Below are 20,435 nucleotides of genomic sequence, written 5' to 3' on the forward strand. Positions count from 1 at the left end.
CTCGTTCAATAGCAATTATTTTCTTGGTCTCCCTCTTAATTCTTTTATATTCTTCCCTGTCTTCTATGTTTTGAGTGGTCTGCCAGGTCTTGAAGGCAATCTTTTTTCTGTGTAAAGCAGCTTGTACGGTTTCGGACCACCACCAGGTTTCCTTGATGATCTTTTTATTTGCTTTAGTACGGCCCAAGATGTTATTTGCAGCAGTGAATATTGACTTGAGTAATTGGTCCCAGTTGCTGTCTGCATCCAAATTCTCTTTATATTTGAGATCTGCAAGTTGTTGGCAGAATTCTTCCACTTTTCCACCCTTTAAATTCCACCATTTGATGAGCTCAGGGGCACGGACAGATTTCTGTTTGGACTTTTTCTGGTAAGTCATATCCATTACGACTATACGGTGTTGGGTAGTGGCACATTCCCCCGGTATAACCTTACAATTTCTGACGCGTCCAATTCTTGTTCGGTTTAATAGGATATAGTCAATTTGGGAGGCGACATTGCCGCTCTTATATGTGACTAGATGTTCAGTCTTCTTTTTAAAGAAAGAGTTTACAATGGCCAGATCAAAAGCCGCTGCCGTCTGGAGTATCGTTTTTCCTGGGACATTTAACGTACCAAACGCGTGTCCACCGTGAATCCTATTAAATGCTTCATTGGTTTCCCCGATGTGACCATTAAGGTCTCCTCCCACTATAGTAATTTCGTTTGTGGCAATGTTTTGCAGAGTAAGTTCCACAGTTGACCAGAAATCCTCTTTGTCTTCTTGGCTACAATTGACTTGAGGAGCATAAGCAGAGACGATGTTTACTGTTTCACCTTCGATTTGTACTTTGAGGGCCATGAGTCTATCGCTAATGCGGTTTATCTCTAAGATATTGTTCAGGTGCTTCTCATTTACGACGATACCCACACCGTTCCTACCACTTTTGGAGCCATTGTACATCAACTTATATCCTTCACCAATGTCACGGGCCTTAGCCCCAGTCCACCTCGTTTCTTGGAGACATGCAAAGTCCACTCTTCTACGTTTAAAAAGGCATGCGAGTTCTCTGGTCTTTCCAGTTAGTGATCCTACATTTAAAGTGGCGAAGCGGACCTTCAGGTTGCATACAGGAACTAACGTCTTTAGCCGAGCCCGTCCTTGACTCGGTAGCCCTTGCATACTTTTCGCAGATGTAGGGCGATGTGTCTGCGCGTCGTTTCGCGGCGACGCCCTATCTGTTACCGTCTTTAATGTATGCAAACTTTCCATTTTTCTATCAATATTTTGGCGGATTTGGGTTTATTATTATTGTACCGATTGCCATCTGACGTACAAAAACCTGTTCTTTTGAACCAGGAAAACCCTGGACACATGTTGTACTGATCCAAATGCATTTATATAGACTTGCAACGAAATGTCTATTTAATCCATCTATCTTGCCAAATCAATCCAAAGAATCCAACGGTCAGGTATCTGATGTTACTAGCAGTTTACACTCTACAAACTGGACATCAAATGACACAAATGTGAATAACTAAAAAGGTGGCTATCCTTTAATTCCTAAGTCAACATTATCATTTTCCTACCCGCTCGGTTTAAAATAAAACAAATTTCGAGATTAGCAGTCGTTCAATCAATATTTTATTTCGTTGTTATATAATCTTTGTTCCATGAGCAAATAGCAGAATTTGTGTGATAATCCTACCACTGTACTAAAGCTCTTACGTGACAAGTAGTAGTGCGAGCAAACGGGCTGTGTTCCAAAACGCAAGCCTTCAGCAGATTGATTGAAGCTGGATTAATGGCCTTCGAAACGTCAACGATCACATTGTACGAGTTCGACTAGGCTTCTGATGAATTAATATAGACTAAATATTAGGTCGGGCAAAAAGTCTTTGCGCATTAGTAGTACCTATGAACTTGTAATAAAATCTCTTTGGCTTCAAAAGTCACAAATGAGTACACGGTTCATTCGGTTTCTTTCAGTGAGCTCGTGAGGTACCCAAATATAAAGATTTTTTGTGCAGAGAAAAGATTTGATTACAAGTTCATACATACTATAATGCGAAAAGACTTTTTCCCGACCTAATACTTGAGATTGATTTGACAGATATTTTCATTGAACTTCTAACTTATTTTATCCAATCCTCATTACTGCATTGTTAGTTTTGTACCAAACAGTGATTGGTTAATTAATGCAGTGCGTAAAAACTGAGGTAGTTTATTCTGAAAACATTTGCAAAAATGGTTAGCGCGGAATCCCTTTCCAGTAAATATGCCTATCAAATATTTCAAATATGAAAATATAAATAAACGTGTTAAAATAAACTTACATTCCTCGAATTCATTAACGTTCGCGAAAAAAAAATTCACGATACAGATTTTAATACATTGGCAACATAATCTGATTCATTAAAAATTTCAAAGTAACCAAATATCTTTGAACTTTCAAAACTCGGCAAAGATTACAAACTTACGTGATAATTTATAAAGTTATTGTATTATACTCTTATGAGCTGCCAACTTATAATTACATTACTGTTTTATCTAAATTGAGTTCTTGTAGATAACAAAATAAATCTTGAACATTGATCATCAAGAACATGATCCCGCAAGAAGAGAGCATCTTATTGTGAAGAGTCACACAGCCTCACACAGGATCCAAATATACGCCGAAAAAAAAACATTTGCTTATTCATGTCTATCTAAATTCTCTGTACGGCAAATTTCTTGCTGTCCATTGCACATTGTACATGATTATAGCGAACAAGATTCTATGAATATTTAGAAGCCAAATTCTTTATCCAGGAGCTCCCGGGTAACGTATATCTCTCTAAACAACTTCCTACTCTTCCTAGTATATGTTTATTACTCGCAGGAGACTTCACTATCATCTCGAACACGCGTCACCACCTTATTTTTCGTAATGTAGTCCATTTTTTCTCAGAAACCTACAGACGTACTTTTGTAAGTGTCCCTCAAGGGTGAAATTAATATGTGTCGAGATAAAACTGAGCCCGACTTTTGTGTGAAGAAAAATATGAGTGTATAAAAAGTATAATGTCTTTTGTCTTGTAGACAATCGGCTCTGTATTGTAGTTAAGTTACTACCGTCTGTTTGAAGATTAACACTATTCTTAGTATTAACAAAGAATAAATAAAGGCTTATTTATAGCGTTCAATTGGAAGAGTGCCCGGTAAAAGTCGATAGGCTCGCTCCTATCATACTGTGACCCAAAACCGTCATAAACAAAGTATGGACGGGCTCAGAAAGCCAATACTTTTCAATATTCGGTAGTCATACTTTTACATACTTAATTATGATTGGCGGTTAACAAGTCGATAACACGCGATCGTGGGATAATACCCAAGTTCCTTTTAATTTTCAGCACGCATTTTGCACTATAAAATGTTGAGAACAAAGAACAACACTACGTAAGTCGTGCCTTTGATTTTATAAATTCATTTTTCTTTACATGTTTTAACTCAATATACGCACTGAAAATGTTTATTATTGTCCTTTTACATAAATAACAATAACACACATGCACATTATCACACATTAAAATTGCACTGCATTTTGATACAATTCTCAATCCGCAATATGACCCACAACATGTCACAAGGTATCTTTATTCACCACGCAAACAGTGTTAGCTGGTAATAACGAGCCACTGTAAAAATTTGTGGTGTGGTATCAATTATGGCGGGTAACTGCGACCATTGCGGACTAATATCGCACACACTGTACCAAACTTGTGCTTCGAAACATGTGCACCCCTGATTTTATGTGGCCTACAAGAAATGAATTCGGTAAAATTTGTCGTAGTAACAAACAGAAATATAGATTTTTCGTTTTGCTTGTCTGATGTTTCAATCGGGTTGTTTAGGCGTAAATTTAAGATTAGCAATAAACTTAAGTATAGCTTATTTTGTCGATTTCAACTTGTAGAATTTATTCTTAAGATGATTCAAAATATAAGAACAATGGACTCATGGACTCCGAAATATGTTTAAGTGCTCATTATTCAATCATCAATGTTTTTTTTGAGACGTATCATCAAACATAATTAATATTGATCGGAAAGGCCTACAAATTTTAGACCCGATTTAAATTTTTGTTATGCGAATCAAAAGTTTTATAACCAAACTACACTTCACCAAAATCGTATGCTTTCCTAAAGAAATTTGTGGATAAAAATATAATGTTACAAGGACGCCGCAAAATGTAACGCAACAGTGAACTTGTTTCGATATCGGCCGGCTAACATTCGTACGTGAGCGGTCCACATCAAAGTACCGTATAAACAAATATCGATTACAATATTATTAAAAGCATTGGAATCTTACGAATTGTATCACAGAAATCATAGAAATTGCGTTAAAGAAGATAAAATATGTTATAAACGAATTATGTGATAATTTCAAAAATTTAGTAGTGAATTTAGCCCAAACCTGTTCACCAAGAATGGCGGAGATAGATCTTAACCCTCTTATTCGTAAACACATTTTAGTAAAACCACTACTACAATATGTTTTCTCTTTTTCATTTCGCTAAGGAGTGAAAGAAACAAAGCACTTTATAAGCCTTTCATATATTTTTAGGAATATGGCCATAAGTCTTTATGTGCATGTTTTATAGCTTACAAATGAAGAAAATTCGATAAATAGAGTAGTAGCACTGGAAACTTAACCACAGATGCATTGACTAGAATTTACTTTTATTCGATTGCACAATAATTTTGTAGTTGATCTTCAAAACTTTGTGCGACATATTATGGACAAAGTGATTGCTAAATTATGCTTTGCATTATAAAATAAATACGGTTGTTTACTTTAAATTACTGAAACGTTCCGTAATTTAAATAATAAGTCAATAGGTACGTTAAACAGTTGTGTTAGTAATTTCAATCACAAACATTTACTTGTTGGTCATAAATGGAACATAGCGATATGTGTATTTTATTTACCCTATTTATTGAGGTACACAGTGATTTTAGAAACCAACCATCTGAAGTATTCCAGAGAAAGCTTTTAAATAAAATAATCTGAATTACTTAAATTAAATCCAATAAAATCTATGAATTAGAAAAAACCAATAGTGCTTTGCCCGGCCCGAGATTCGAATCTGAAACCTCATAAGCAGCAGTTGGATACGACGCTGACCACGCCACAGAGGCAGTTATAGTTACTTTATAGGTATATAATTAACTGCCTCTATGTTATAACACAAAACACGCCATATTACATAAAAACAACATAGGTAGCTTAAATTTACACAACACTTCGTAAAAACTAGAATGTATTGTACACTAACAAAGTAATTACATTAAAATAACGATGTACAGACGTCCATCGAATAGCCATACAACAGTCACTTTTGACTCTCACAGGACAATAATTAACTAATAGCTCAATTACCTTAATTTGATGGCAATATGATAGAGTGCAATGCAAATCTAGTATCAGTTTAAAGCTAGGGAATAAACCAAATACTCCATTTAGTAATTTGAGTAGATTTTGATTGACTAAATACTGGGAAATCGGGGTAATAAAGCAATACGCAATTTAAAACTACTTAGTGATAATTGCTTTGATTCTGGCTTTGATTCGAATTTATAACCGGGAACGTGTGGACTTTAAAATAAGGTAGAGTTTTGTTAAAAAGAACATGCAACGTCAAAGACAAAAAAATATTATGATGATCAATCGAATATCAATGTCGAATCAATAATAAAAATGTATGCGAAAATTTGTTTAGTATATTCAGAGTTTCTTGCGAACAGACTGCGTGTCTGTTTTTAACAAGGGAACCTTATTTTGTAATAATTATGTTGTGATTATTTTCATTCCGAACGATATTTCCACTATCGTTTAATAAACGAATGCGACATTTTAAGGCAGTTACTTCGTACATATTCTCTAAACAACTTAACCAAGATAAAATATGGAGAGTTCAAAATCAGCCTTAAAATAGATTCACAGAAACAAAATATTACGGATTTTTTTTCTTCTTCATTTTATTATGGGAACTAAAAAATTATGTATTTTACTCGATATTAATTCCCATTAATTACTATTAAAAGCTCTCGTTTTCCAATTAAGCGAATCCTTTGAAATTTACCTTATTTCGTTGAAGATGGTGCTTCGCATTTCCCAAAATCGAAAGATCATTATCTTATGTATTGGAAACGATATGTTTACCGTGTTTATATGTTATTTATGTTTGTGATAATATATTTATACAATCTCTGATATACACATAGGTACAAACTAGTGAAATTAGGAATGACTTCATTATAGAAAGTACTGGAATAAGTACTGGTTTTAATATAAGTGATAAAAAGTAAAATATGCCAAAACGAATATGAATGGAAGAGACTCTTTGAGGATTAAGTTAGATAAATAATAATATAATACACACATACACAAAATCACGTCTTTTTCCCATAGAAGCAGAGAGCAAAGAACACCACTTGGTACGATCGTCATAGCCTTCTCTTGCCTGATACTATCTATCTAGTCATATAGGTACATTATTTAGTATTTTGTGAGAGATGCATATCCTATCTTATGCAGCAATCAAAGTTTATAAGATTTTTAATAGAAGGTTAGTTTTAAATAAGTATATATTGTATTTAAAAATATTAAGAACTAAAACTAAAAGCACGAAAATAATTGTAGATAATAGTAAAAAAGTAAAAAAAGTCCATTTAAATATTACGAACTACGTAAATTATGAACTAAATATACAGGCAGGTGAACATAATAAACATGCAGTCTGAAAAAAATATATTTAAAAACAATTTCGGGTGAACTCTTTTCGTGTATTAATAGGTTACTGATACCAAAATATAAAATAATATTACATTTTACTGGTCAGTCGCGTAGGTAGCGCTCAAAATATTTAACTCAATAATTTGCATGAAAAATACAAGGTTATAAAAATATTTTAAAAGGTTATGTTTTCGATAGTTCGGGCTCGATTAAAGCCGATTGAAACGTAAAAGTTTTACATTTCAGGTAAATCGGAATTCCTAGAAACAGTTATTTAAATACAGCCTAGTCGTTAAAAAATATAACTCGACCAAGTGCGATTTGACTCGCGCACGAAGGGGTACTGTACCATTATTTATAAAAACAGCAAATAATCTCGTTTTTTGTATTTTTTTTTTGCCTGTTGTGTTAATTATTATAACATTTTGAAAATGCCAACTGTCTTACTATCCCGGTTCATGAGATACAGCCTAGAGACAGACAGACAGCGAAGTCTTAGTAATAGAGTCTCGAGTTCTCGTTCTCGAGATAGAGTTTTCCCTTTGGTTACGGAACTCTACAACCTGTGTCGCTGTCGCCCTATGTGTTGCTTTCAACATGAATTAGTAAGCTATCAATTTAAATAGCATTTCTACTAAAATGTCCACTGCCAAAATTTTGCAATTTCAATATAAGTGATAAGCTTTGAAGTTGAAAGAAATTGTTTTAAACGTAAAATATTTTTAATATTGGCATGATAATAACTTATGTAATAACTTAAGATAGAAGGTCCTTTAAAGAGACTAAATAGATTAATCGACTTGGTATTACATTGATCTCACAACTTTTTTACGTCACAGAGACAAAGCTGCGAGACTTGGGGCTTTTTACAGGATGTTTTTGATGGCATATTCTCTGTATTGAAAACAAATCATAGGCAAGGTTCACCACAAAGATTATGCAGAACTGTATCACTCTGAAATTCCACTAGTTTCCTAGTTTGAATTGGGACGAGTCTATTGTCAGCTATCGGTTGTGTTGCAAAATTCCAATAACACTTTCCAATGCGGGAATTATAACCAACCATCGTTTCATTGCTGGCGTTGCTATAGAGCCATGCTTTCCAAAATTTACGATTATGTTATCAATTGATCGATTTCATATATCAATGTAAGCAGGAAGACATATTATCAGGTATTATATTGTGAATATTATCTAATTTACCAGTAGAATTAAAAAAATGCCATACCTTATTTTATATGAAATGACAATATTTGACTAAAATAAATAGAAAAGCATTGGTTTGTTTTCAACATACTCGTCAAATAACATTAAATGACTTCCTAAACAAATATTCCAATATGAATATTGTACACAACATTTGACCATATCTAATTCATTATAAACAATAACGATTATTAATAAAACAAACACGGATCTAATGTAAATTGGCAGGTTGGCCCAACCTCATCACCAACATAGCCAGCATAAGCAAATAATGTTGGCCGATGTTGGCCAGTGCTTATCATAACATACATTTTTCAAAATACACCTGTTCGTGGAAGCTAAGCCAGTTTACATGCCACCTTGTTACTCAGAAACATGTGACAAAATGAATCTGGCTTTTATAAATTAACCCTGTTACTACCTAACATATTTTCAACGTATTTCGTTGAATAATTCAGCTCTTTGAACCATACAAATGTATTTCTTGTTCAACGCAATAGCACAAAATAGAGATTCCTATAAATATTTTAAAAACAAATTAGATTCTACAACTGTGCAACAAAATCAGCGGTGAAGAATAATACTTCTAATGCAATCATAGAACTTGGCAACACAACTAAAATGTTGAAGTATAAAAATAAACAAACCATTCCACAACTTATAAATTTGTTAATATTTTCGCGGGAACCATTCGCGACAGCATGAATAGCTAACTCGACAAAAGCACTGCGGCTGGAATAACTTCCCGCTATAAATTCTAGCTGAATAGTGCAGCTTGAAATGTAGCCTGAGAATAACTTCAATTGAAATAAGAAGTAAACCACGTCGACGCTCCATTTTTCTTTCGATAAACGATCTGCCCGCCACTCGATACGAACAAACAGTGAACTGTGTAATTTAAAAGGTAATATTTATTTAGAGCTTACAGCCAGTAAGTGAATTTATATGACCTTTTTTTTAAATTTCCTTTTAAAAACATACATGAAAACTTCAAGTTGTTGCAGCTTTTTCATTCAAACTGGAAAGCAAAGAGCATTCATATCTGCACAAAGTTTTGACAAATTGTTCATCTTTTATGAGTACATGTAAAGACCTTGTATGTAAATAACAGCCGGTCATAAATATTGGTTCTGCTCAATCCACAATGCTACAACTTAAAAAAAGTGGAGATGTCTACCTTTTTCCAGCACTTCAAGAAATATATGTGACGTAATAAAGAATAACATTTCCTACAAATGTACGTACATTTGTTACTATTTTTTTCTTTTTCGTCCCTTTGTTTTTTACTTTTGATTAAATTCGTTGGGTTCCTAGACAATTTAGTGTTCGCTTCGAGTCGGAACGTAATTGTTTGGTGTTTTCCGCTGGAGACTGTAGATTCTGGCTACAGGTGTCACCTCGTAAATGTGTAGAGGAGAACTTTACCGTTAGAAGTGCAGCTGACCCATTATTTTGAATTAAAGAACTATAAAACAAGATACTCGTAACTTTTATGTACCTAAGTTTTAATGACTCGAGAAATTATTTTAAAAGTCATAGTTAAGTCTATAAACCAAAAAATAAAAAAAAAATAATTAAGCGCACAAGTATTTTAATTCATGTACCAACTATTTGGCCTGTTTTATGCACAAAAACTGATTGTATTTGGATTCCAAATTAATATAAAGAAATTATATCAAACACACTGATATTTAAATCTACCCCCATAATAAACATTAAAATTCACTTGCATTTAAAAGCAAGTGAACTATTTCGAAATAAATGACGCGATTGCCAAGAAACTAGTTTTATAACTGCAGTTTTATTATACGCCTTTCATATTTCGCACTATCAAGGCTTCAAGACACGGAACGAAGTACGGAAATTGAACCATATTTTACATTCATCTGTCACTTTGTGAACAAAATTAAGTGTTCTCGCTGTAGGTCGCAGTAATTAATCATAGAGCTGATACGACGTAATGTGAACTTATTTTGTCTTTTGTATTTAATGTTCCGAGTTTTATGAATCGTCTTTTTGTTGAGATCTTGCATTTGTTACTTAGTTTGTCATGGTTATAATTAATTTCTTACGCATCTATTTACAAAATGGTTAAATGGCGAATCATGTACATCGTAACATAATATATTTCCACCAAGTATGTTTAAGAAAGCTTTCTTTGTCCGAATCTAGCAGCAAATGAAGCGTCAAATAAGCTTTGACCCTCATATAAAAGTTAGTATTGCTAAGTTATACATGTAAATATTTGTATAAAAATAACAAATAAAACATGAAAAAATTAGATTCAAAACTTCATAAAAACCAAGAGTGTCAGCTATATCTATCGAAGGTAATAAATACTTAACCTAATTCCCAGTTTAGTACACCTTCTAATCCCATTGTTACTTTCGTTACCTTACAATAGATCAAAACACAATATCTCAAAGAAACTCAAAGTTTCCGGAAACATAACGTTCCCAACACCACAGGAACATAAATCACAATTACCTAAAATTAATGACACCACGTCACTTCGTTATCTCCAGTTAGGTAGCAATCCATCACTTTTGAACTTTTACAACTTGCTACATAACCGAGATGGATTGCATACGAAAAAGATGAAACTATACCAAATAATGTTCCTGTTCTTTGCTCGAACAAAGTTTGATACGGGAAAAATAGTCATGTTACAAACAAAATTACTGTAATTTGTAAGCAGAATATCTGTTTTGCATATTGCATTTATTTTTTATAAGCATGATGACTGGTCTCCGGTCTTTGTCGCTCAATGTCGTTGTATTTACGAAATTTACACCTAGATATGTGGAGACCGTCAGACAGACAAATAAAGTACCTAAACTTATATCATAACTAAAAACTTGTCATAATGTATGATATTGTAAAGTTTTGTAGCATCTGCTTGAACCTTTCACCGTCATTCGAAAGACGCCAGCTCAGAAAACACGTTAGCAGGCATTTATGATAATTTTCCCATTGTGCATTCAAGCAGAGTGGTAGGCAGTCATTATTTCAGACGTTTTTCTCCCCAACAGTATTGCTTCAAACTTGATGAGCCTGCCCGTGCTCATAAATCGTAAGCTCCACTGGAGAGCCAATAAGCGCGCGGCAGTATTCGACAATGGATCACACCCTTAAAACTCCACATCACTCTTTGAGAAAGGTTTGTAACCGTCAAGCATATAACATATTATGGTAGACGACTTTCGCCTAATAATGTCGAAACGGCTTCATTTATCATTCTCACAATATTTCACAAGTTTCCACTTGTACCCTTATTGTTCTTTTGTGTTTACTCCATGTAAATGTAAACAAGTGGTATTATGATGCTTGTACGCATTATTGTATCAGTTTTTATAAGATTACGAAGGCTTTGTTGACGTAGGCAAGGGTTTTGCGGTGACTCGTAGGCAAAAGGTGGTTCATAATAAATTCTACTTTAACGAGGTCGACACGGGACGATTGTGGAAACATGAAACCTTAGATGTCATGACGCACCTTTCTGAACGTAGGTAATTGATGAAATGTTTTGAGTTAAAGTTTTGTTCGTATAATTATTTCGTTTGAATGCTTGATGCCCTAAATATTAGTAATTGAGGTACCTATTATATTTCGCTTAGTATAATTGTAGGTTTCTATGAACTAAGTGACCAAGAGAGAACTTTAGTACTTAAAACACAGGTGTGTTCATTCCTTTTGTAGGTAGACTGTTATTAACGTAAAAACACTTACCAATTAATGATATTGCCAGTATCTCAACAACTTAAAACTAAGTATCAATTCCTAAGAAACTACTTAGGCTTTTAATAAACGTTTTAGTAATAATGTTAGCATTCCATTACATTTACTAGCTACCTCTTACAGGGTGTACTTTAAAGAATAGTGGGACCGTGTTCCCGCTTCCGAGAAGGCCATAAATTCTAACAAACACCTACATTGTATTAGTGATTCTATTTACTTGCTCTACATGTATGTTGAAATTTAACGGAATTTATTTAATGTTTTCTTAAGTATGATGCTTAGAAACTTTAGTGGAGTGTAGTCAATAGCTGATATTCAACTTTTGTATGAATTCTAAGAACTATATTATAAAATCTATACTAATATTATAAAGCTGAAGAGTCTGTTTGTTTGTTTGTTTGAACAAACATCTCTCACATTTAATCTCAGGAACGACTGGTCCGATTTGAGAATTCTTTCAGTCTTAGATAGTCCATTTATTGAGGAAGGCTATAGGTTATATATCATCACGCTACGACCAACAGGAGCAGAGTAACAGTAAGAAATGTTACAAAAACGGGAAAAATTACGACTCATTCTCTCTTATGCGACGCAAGCGAAGTTGCGCGGGTCAGCTAGTCCTGATATAAGCGTCGGCAATTCATGTGATTTTTATGTGTAAACAAAATATGAAAGTAGAGTAAACTATCTATGTAATGAGACTAGTTGTATTATTATTGTTAACAGTGACAGTGTTCAGTGTGTATTGCGTTCTAAAACATCTTTGGACTTTAACATCGTTACGTTGTATAACACATATACTATCCATATGCTTTCTATTTACAAAAAGTATAAAATAAATTAAGTAAATTTTACTTCCGTCTCACCTCTTATTATTGGAAATAAGCTAGACCTAAATAATTCATTGTTAAAAGATCACTCTTCGTTGTTATAACTTCAAGAAAACATTTTTTCCTCAAAAAATAACTATTCACTTCCAACACAACACCTAAAACTACCTAATATTTTCAGTACAGACAGCTTTATAAGCAGGTATCTATAACTTAAGCACCTGCGTATAAAGGGGACTGATATAACCTTTACTCATTGACGGCGAACCCATTGTAGTTATCATAAAAGGACATAACTATAATAAAAGATGAATGCTTGTACCGTCTTCTCGTCTGACCTTTAACTTGCTTTTACGTACAAGTAGTAATGGGCCTATTCATACCATATTCTTAGGTAAGTGTCCATTACATTATGATGTCCTAAATTAAGGACATCTGTTATGTAGTTATACTACTTTCGTTCTTATATGTTAGTGGAAAATATCTGTTGTTCGAATTGGCTTGACATAGAAATGCTGCAAAAAGAATCAATCGTAATAGATTGTTTAACAATAACAATTAAGTTCCAACAACGAAAGTATAGCAGGCCTCATTTAAAAAAATATAGTTTTTTTAAAGTGACACTATTTGACAAACTAACGAGTAGCAACCCTTGTATTACGAAGAGACGCGGTAGAGACACTTAAATTTAAACATTTAAAGAGCATTCTAATGGAAAATATAAACTAATTACTCATTATAGACGCATAAACAAACGGCAATCAATAACTAATTACAAAATCGCATATAACATCTCTGAATTCAACTGTATCTCTCCAAGACATCATTTCAGCTTTGATGTGAGAGTGTATGCGTGCTCCTATATAGTGTTACCCCCTAATATTAGTGTCCTTTGCTAATGGAATGATAACAATACACGTAGTCGGGAGGACTAGGCAAACGTATTGGTTTACTTGCAATAACATTATGCTTGTACCACACTGATGAGACGCAGGTGTGTAAACGTCTTATAATCATGTCGTGTTCGGATTACGGCGTCTGTCTAGTGTATTGGGGCTCAGCATAATAGTTAAGTAATGCACTGCAAAACGATACTCCTTAATATAATACCAACTAATTGTTTCAAGTATGTTTTTTCTATAAAGCGTAATTTTTTTGGAAGAATATTTTAAATAAAAAAAAATTAGACGAAATGCTTAGATTTTCTTCTTAGAATGGGATTGTAAAATATTGCAATAATCTTATTTGATTGAAAATCATAAAATTAATCCACAAAGCAGTACCTAGCAATTTTTATTCTAACAATAAAAATACGTAGAGCTACACCTAAAGCTTGAAAAATCACAGCTGCGAACTCAATATACCTAGAAACGACTCGACGAAAATCTCTTGGAAGAAATATCACAACAATTTCGTGCCACCTTAACTGATTGAATTATTCATACACGTGCGTACATTGAGTTGCTAATACCGGCCGAACGCACCCTATCGAGGTGAATTAGTGGGAGTGCGAGATAAGTGCCCATAATGTTTAATAATAAATGAATTTATGTGCGCAAAACTCAAGTACCGTTTATATAGACGTTACGTGTGTCGGTCATTTTGTGAGTTTATTATGTGAAAGCGATTATCCAGTTATATCGGCTATTCGATTAGTCGATGCGATTTGTGGTCGGGACTACTTGTTTGATTACATTGATTTTCCACTATTGACTATCGACAACTGGCATGATGGGGAAATTTTATGAAAATCTGACCAACAGTTCTAGCGAGTGTCCTAAAAACTAATTTGCGATACATATCAAACGTCAAACTCGATAGTACCGACTTTACATAATCGCGCTATAGGTTACTCTAAATTATATAATTTGTCATGATTATGTAATATCACATGAGTAAATGAAACAACATGCCGACTGGAAACACAGCCAAGTATTATGGCACTATTAAGGGCTTATCATATCGATTTTGAGATAGGCAACGCTATGCAAGACGAGTTATCTTCACTTTGCTGTGTATGTGTATTGTGAATTGATAAAAGTACCTATACTCCGACAAAATTATTTTTGCTTTACTCCAAAACATGAACAGGTCAAGACAATATCCAGAAACATACCTTATAACTTTGGCTTTATTCCATCCTGTCGAATGTTTATTTGAGTAAATAATGTTATTGGTTCGCTCTTCACCAGCGTAAAATGCTGTAACCAACCCAGTGTATTTTCCAACATAGGTACTCGAGATAAAGTAAAAAAATAGGTTTATATGTTTTTAGACGGCGCGATCGGTAGTGCAGCTACTGATGCCGATCGCGATAGCTGATGAGGTTTCGAGTTCGATTCCCAGGTCGGGCAAAGGGAAGCTCATATTAAAATATTTCTTACTATTTGCCCGATGTTTGGTACTGTGAATCCGGTACATGGCATAGGCTCGTCCTCTATTACATGAGGCTAAAACTGTCTATGGATGAAACCTTGGTGTATTTACTCCTCAACTCATGCTTTTGGGTATAACAAGTGTAATAGTATTGTATGTATGTAAATGTATGTATTTAATAAAACAAAAAATGTACTGAATAGTTTCAAGTATATAACAAAGGTAATTTGTTCTTACGTCGTTGATGGATGAGTGAACTATCGAAAGATGCTTAGTTTCGGAAATCCGCTGCTCGCAAACTCGTGTATGTAGATAAGCAGCTTGCTCGAGGTTGTTATAAGCTTCTCAGAGGAGATAAGCCTTGTTGAACGTGTATTTCGACAAAATGTTGCTCCAACACTTACTTATCGATCTAGTCATTAGCTCTTCAAAATTGAAGAGATCATAGAAGATAATGTTTGTTTTAGATTTTACTTTTATAATGTAATTTCTCAATAAAATAGTTTTTATTTATCATTCCACAACTAATTATTTGAAGCAAACAACCTCAATGTTCCGTACTTATCGTTCCTCTTTGCTCGTTGTAATGACATCACAATGTCAACAAAACTCACGTCATTTTAATAATTTGGTTGGTCACGATTTATTCAGCAGCTACATTAATTTCCCTTTATCTAAATACAGGTAAACTTCAAATATAAAATCATTATCATGTATGCAAAAAAATTAACTGCTATCTACGGTCGCTCAGCAAACAACGCGCCAGACAAAAATAATTTAAAGTATTGCACCGACTTCGATAAATCTATTGTTACTAGCAATTTTAAAGCTCGAGGCTGGAGGCAAGCACAACCAAACGAAGACTGGCACATATACTGGGCGAACACTCAAAATAGTCGAAACTTATTAAATCTTGACAATGGATGGAGACTCAACGATCATCAACTTATCAATCATTTCGCCACACACTATGAACTTGTTCGTAAAGATTTACTCTTCAAAAATATAAAGAGATACAGGAAAGAATTGGAAAAAGACTGCAATCCCCTCGCGGAGAAAACTGAAGTGAAACTCCCGAGTGGCCAAGTCATCACTCGCTATTTATATTTAGATTTCATACCGACAACTTACGTCTTACCATCAGACTATAACATGTTTGTCGAAGAATTCCGAAAATTTCCACAATCGACCTGGATTTTGAAGCCGTGCGCGAAATCCCAAGGCGCCGGCATTTTCATCGTAAACAAACTGTCGAAACTCAAGAAGTGGTCTCGAGAGTCTAAAAGATATTTGCAACATCATCTCACAAGCAGAGATACTTATGTCATATCTCGATATATAGATAATCCGCTTCTTATCGGGGGGAAGAAATTCGATTTAAGGATTTACGTCCTGGTTACATCATTTCGCCCTTTAAAAGCTTACATGTTTCGCAACGGATTTTGTAGATTTTGCACAATGAAATACGACACGAGCGTCACGGAGCTCGACAACATGTATGTGCATCTTACAAACGTGAGCGTACAAAAACACGGCCGCGATTACAATGGTCACCACGGAGGGAAACTGGGTATACATAATTTAAAACTCTATTTGCAAGGGACCCGGGGTCACGAAGTGACAGAGCGACTGTTTGAAAACATACAATGGTTAATAGTGCATTCATTAAAGGCAGTCGCGCTTGTAATGTCGAGTGATCGCCACTGTTTCGAATGTTACGGCTACGATATAATCATCGACGATAACTTAAAGCCTTGGCTTATAGAGGTGAACGCCTCCCCTTCCATGACTGCGACGACAGCTAACGACAGGATTCTCAAGTACAAGCTCGTGGATAATCTTTTATCAGTAGTTTTGCCCCCAGACGGTGTTCCGGACGTACGCTGGAACAAAACGCCAACCGCTGAGGCTTTAGGGGATTTTCAAATACTCATCGACGAAGATTCTATGAACAAAGGGGATCAAGAGGCTTCGCAACGTGACGGCAAATGTAATCGCAGAACTACCTGAACCTTTACAACTGTATATCTCTCAGTGAATAAAACAGTATGTTTGCATTTTAGTCTTTATTTTTACAAAAACATGAAGGTCTTTAAATTATGATTTGTTGCGATGAAACTTATTGTATCGTGAATTCGCGTCCTCTCTTTCAATTAGTTCTTCATCAATTAAGAGTTCAAAATCCCCCAATGCAGCTGTGTTGGGAATCTTATTCCACCGGGCATCAGGGATCCCATCAGGTGGTACCACAACTGATATTATGTTATCGATGAGCTTGAATTTCAATATTCTATCATTATGAGTCGTCGACTGTAGTGAGGGTGATGCATTTACTTCAACTAACCAAGGCTTTAGGTTGTTGTCAATTATAATGTCGTATCCATAACATTCAAAGCAATGGCGGTCATTGGCCATCACCGGAGCAACAGCCTTTAACGAGTGAACAATAAGCCACTGCATCTCTGCAAACAGTCTATCGGTAACTGAGCGCCCTCTAGTACCTTCCAAGTACAGTCGGAAATTCTGAATGCTCATTTTCCCTCCGTGCAGGCTATTGTAATCTCCGCCGTGTTTCTGAACGCTAACATTAGTCAAGTGCACGTACATGTTGTCCAGCTCAGTAACACTCGTGTCGTATTTCACTGTACAGAATCTACAGAAACCATGTTGGAATAAATAAGCTTTCAGTGGGCGAAATGACGTCACTAATACGTACAGTCGCAGATCAAATTTCTTTCCACCAATTAAGAGTGGGTTGTCGATGTAACGTGATATTACGTAGCTTTCTTTACTCAGTTGTGGGTGTAAAGTTGTTTTCGCTTCACGAGACCACTTTTTAAGCTTTGATAGTTTGTTAATTAGAAATATTCCTGCCCCCTGTGATTTCCCACACGGTTTCATAATCCACGTGCTCTGTGGCGACTTCCTGTATTCCTCTACAAACATGTTGTAATCGGCGGGCAGTACGTACGTCACAGGTATAAAATCTAAATGTATGTAGCGTGTAATAACCTGTCCGCTTGGTAAAACCACATCTGCCTTCTCCGCTAGGGGACTGCCTTCCCTTTCGAGCTCCTTTCTGTATCTTTTTATATTTTTCACCAATAAATCTTTGCGAGACAGTTCGTAATGGTTTGGAAAGTGATTTATCATTTGGTTGTCATTCATTCGGTAGCCACTTTCGATACTGAAAATAGTTCGGCAATTTTGCGTGAAGGACCAGTAAAAATTCCACTCGTCTTCAGGGCCCACTTGGGTCCAACCGCGACGCTCGAAGTTGCTCATTATCACGGACTTCTCTAAGTCGGTACAATAAGTCACTTTACCTTTTTCTACGACCGGTGGGGTTACTTTACCGTAAACGGCAGGCGAAACTTTTTTCGGCTCCTGAGTCATATTGTATTATTTTAATTTAACATAACACACAAGAAATAATTATAAAAATATAAACAAAAAATAAGTTTATAATAAAACTCAAAACAACTAAAGTAAGAAATGATTTTGATATTTCACTGACAATTTTATTTTTTACATCATTCAAATTTACGATTTATTTCTCTGGTTTATTAGCAGTTTTCGCTTTTATTATTGAAAAAGTATGAATCACTATACAGCGAAAATATTTTAGGAAGTAATTTGGTAAGTTTCTTGTTACAATCTTGATAACAATGATGGCGAAATGAACATGGCCTTTGCTTTCAGCAGTAAATTAAAAATATGAATATTGATTGATGGACATGCGATGAGAGTGGAATATTCGAACAGCGCGCTCCCGAGGCGGCGGCGAGGTAAAAAGAATGAAACCCATTGTGTCTTCAGTTTACCATCCAATTTTAGTGGAGGCGACTTCAATCCCCTGAGGAAATCTCGTTCAATATTTTCTTGTCTTTTGTTTGTTTGTATCATATTCTCTAAACTTCACGATCATGTACCTTTTCATATCGTAGATATGAGAATAACATACAAGGAAAGCGGGATATGGTGGAATTATTTATGTTAGAGGTAAACTGAAACTGAACCTGAGCTGTTACATGTTTTATACACATGATTTATTATTTATACGTTATCTGAACCAAAACTGACGGCAGGTATATGAAACTAGTTATACGTATTTTTTCTGCGAAAATCTGAGATAAACAAAACGTCAATAACTTGTTGTGTATTTTATCTTGTTCTGACATGTTCGACTGTGATAGCTTCGTAGAAATATTCCTAGATATTGGATATCCTCCGTTATATGGCTCACACAAGCTTTTTATCTCTGTTTCCAAAGTATATTTAGAGTATTTTCACAGATTGTCTATCCAGACAGTTGTAGGAGGTATTCTAAAGATATCCGTTTCAAATGAACAATAGTCTTATGAATGATAAAACTCCGTATTTTCATTCAACAGATTCTATTTTAAGAATCAAATCGTGCCGTTTTTTGCTACCTTAATGAGCCTTAGTTAACAAAACTCCCAATTGGTTTCAGAATTGGTTTTCTATGTAAAATTGTAAATCCAGGACCGTCCCTAATTAGGTTTTCGTTTTTATAAGCGTTTCTTTAGGTCAAGGTGAGAGTACCTGAAGATAAACCTTTGGGACCAACCGATTGAGGATGAATTTGCTTTTAGTCGTTTTATTTTCACGGTCCTAATTACGTTTACTTTGAAATGCTTACAAACATAATATTATATCAATGCTATCAAAACTTAATAGCAATTAAGACCGTTTTATTTGACGTCCAGTAATAAAATAGAGAATCTAAATATCATAATTTTTTTGTGTATAGGACAAAAAATATCTTTTATATCGATATTTTATATATTCACACAGAATAATACAGAATATAATTATTACCGATTCAGCAATAACTATGCAATGGATTGGTTGCCCGAAAGACATTGCTATTGTGTGAAAAAGCTGCAAATTGTACTTTTATTATTTTCTTGTTTTTATTTGAGATTCTTTTTTATTTTATTTGATACATATGTATATTATATATTGGTGTACAATTGACAGATTTTATTTCATTTCACTTCAAAAACATCTTTCTTCAAATTATGCTAAGTAAACATTGACCATTAAAAGGCGTTATCCATAAAATAAATAGCCCTTTTACAGCACAACTTATCTCTTGGTCTCACAGTCCCGTGTCACATGAACGTTATCAAAAGATCACCATCAGAAGCTTGACAGTTGCGTAACGAAGGCAAAGGCAACCTGTAAATCTTCCTTATGTAAATGTTCAACGAATTTCTTATTCTGTTTTTTATAGAACTACTGGGAAACATAAAACCGTATAGGGTTATGGTTGGCGGCGTGTGTATTAAAATTGTAACACATACGCGTGTACATAAATAAAATGGAATATATTAGGTCGGGAAAAAGTCTTTTCGCATTATAGTTTGTATGAACTTGTAATAAAATCCTTTCTCTACAGAAAAAGCTCGATATTTGGATACCTCACGTGCTCACTGAAAGAAACCTAATGAACCGTATACTCATTTGTGAGTCTTGAAGTCAAAGAGATTTTATTAAAA

At 34.6% G+C, this 20,435-nt stretch overlaps 2 pseudogenes; one reads left to right on the forward strand and one right to left on the reverse strand.

Moving 5' to 3' along the window:
• Positions 1–15,530: 15,530 nt before the first annotated feature.
• On the forward strand, positions 15,531–16,971 carry LOC142975051 (polyglutamylase complex subunit TTLL1 pseudogene; annotated as a pseudogene).
• LOC142975050 (polyglutamylase complex subunit TTLL1 pseudogene) lies at positions 16,971–18,436 on the reverse strand (annotated as a pseudogene).
• Positions 18,437–20,435: the final 1,999 nt, after the last annotated feature.

This window comes from Anticarsia gemmatalis, chromosome 8 (assembly GCF_050436995.1).
Source record: "Anticarsia gemmatalis isolate Benzon Research Colony breed Stoneville strain chromosome 8, ilAntGemm2 primary, whole genome shotgun sequence".
Taxonomy (NCBI): domain Eukaryota; kingdom Metazoa; phylum Arthropoda; class Insecta; order Lepidoptera; family Erebidae; genus Anticarsia; species Anticarsia gemmatalis.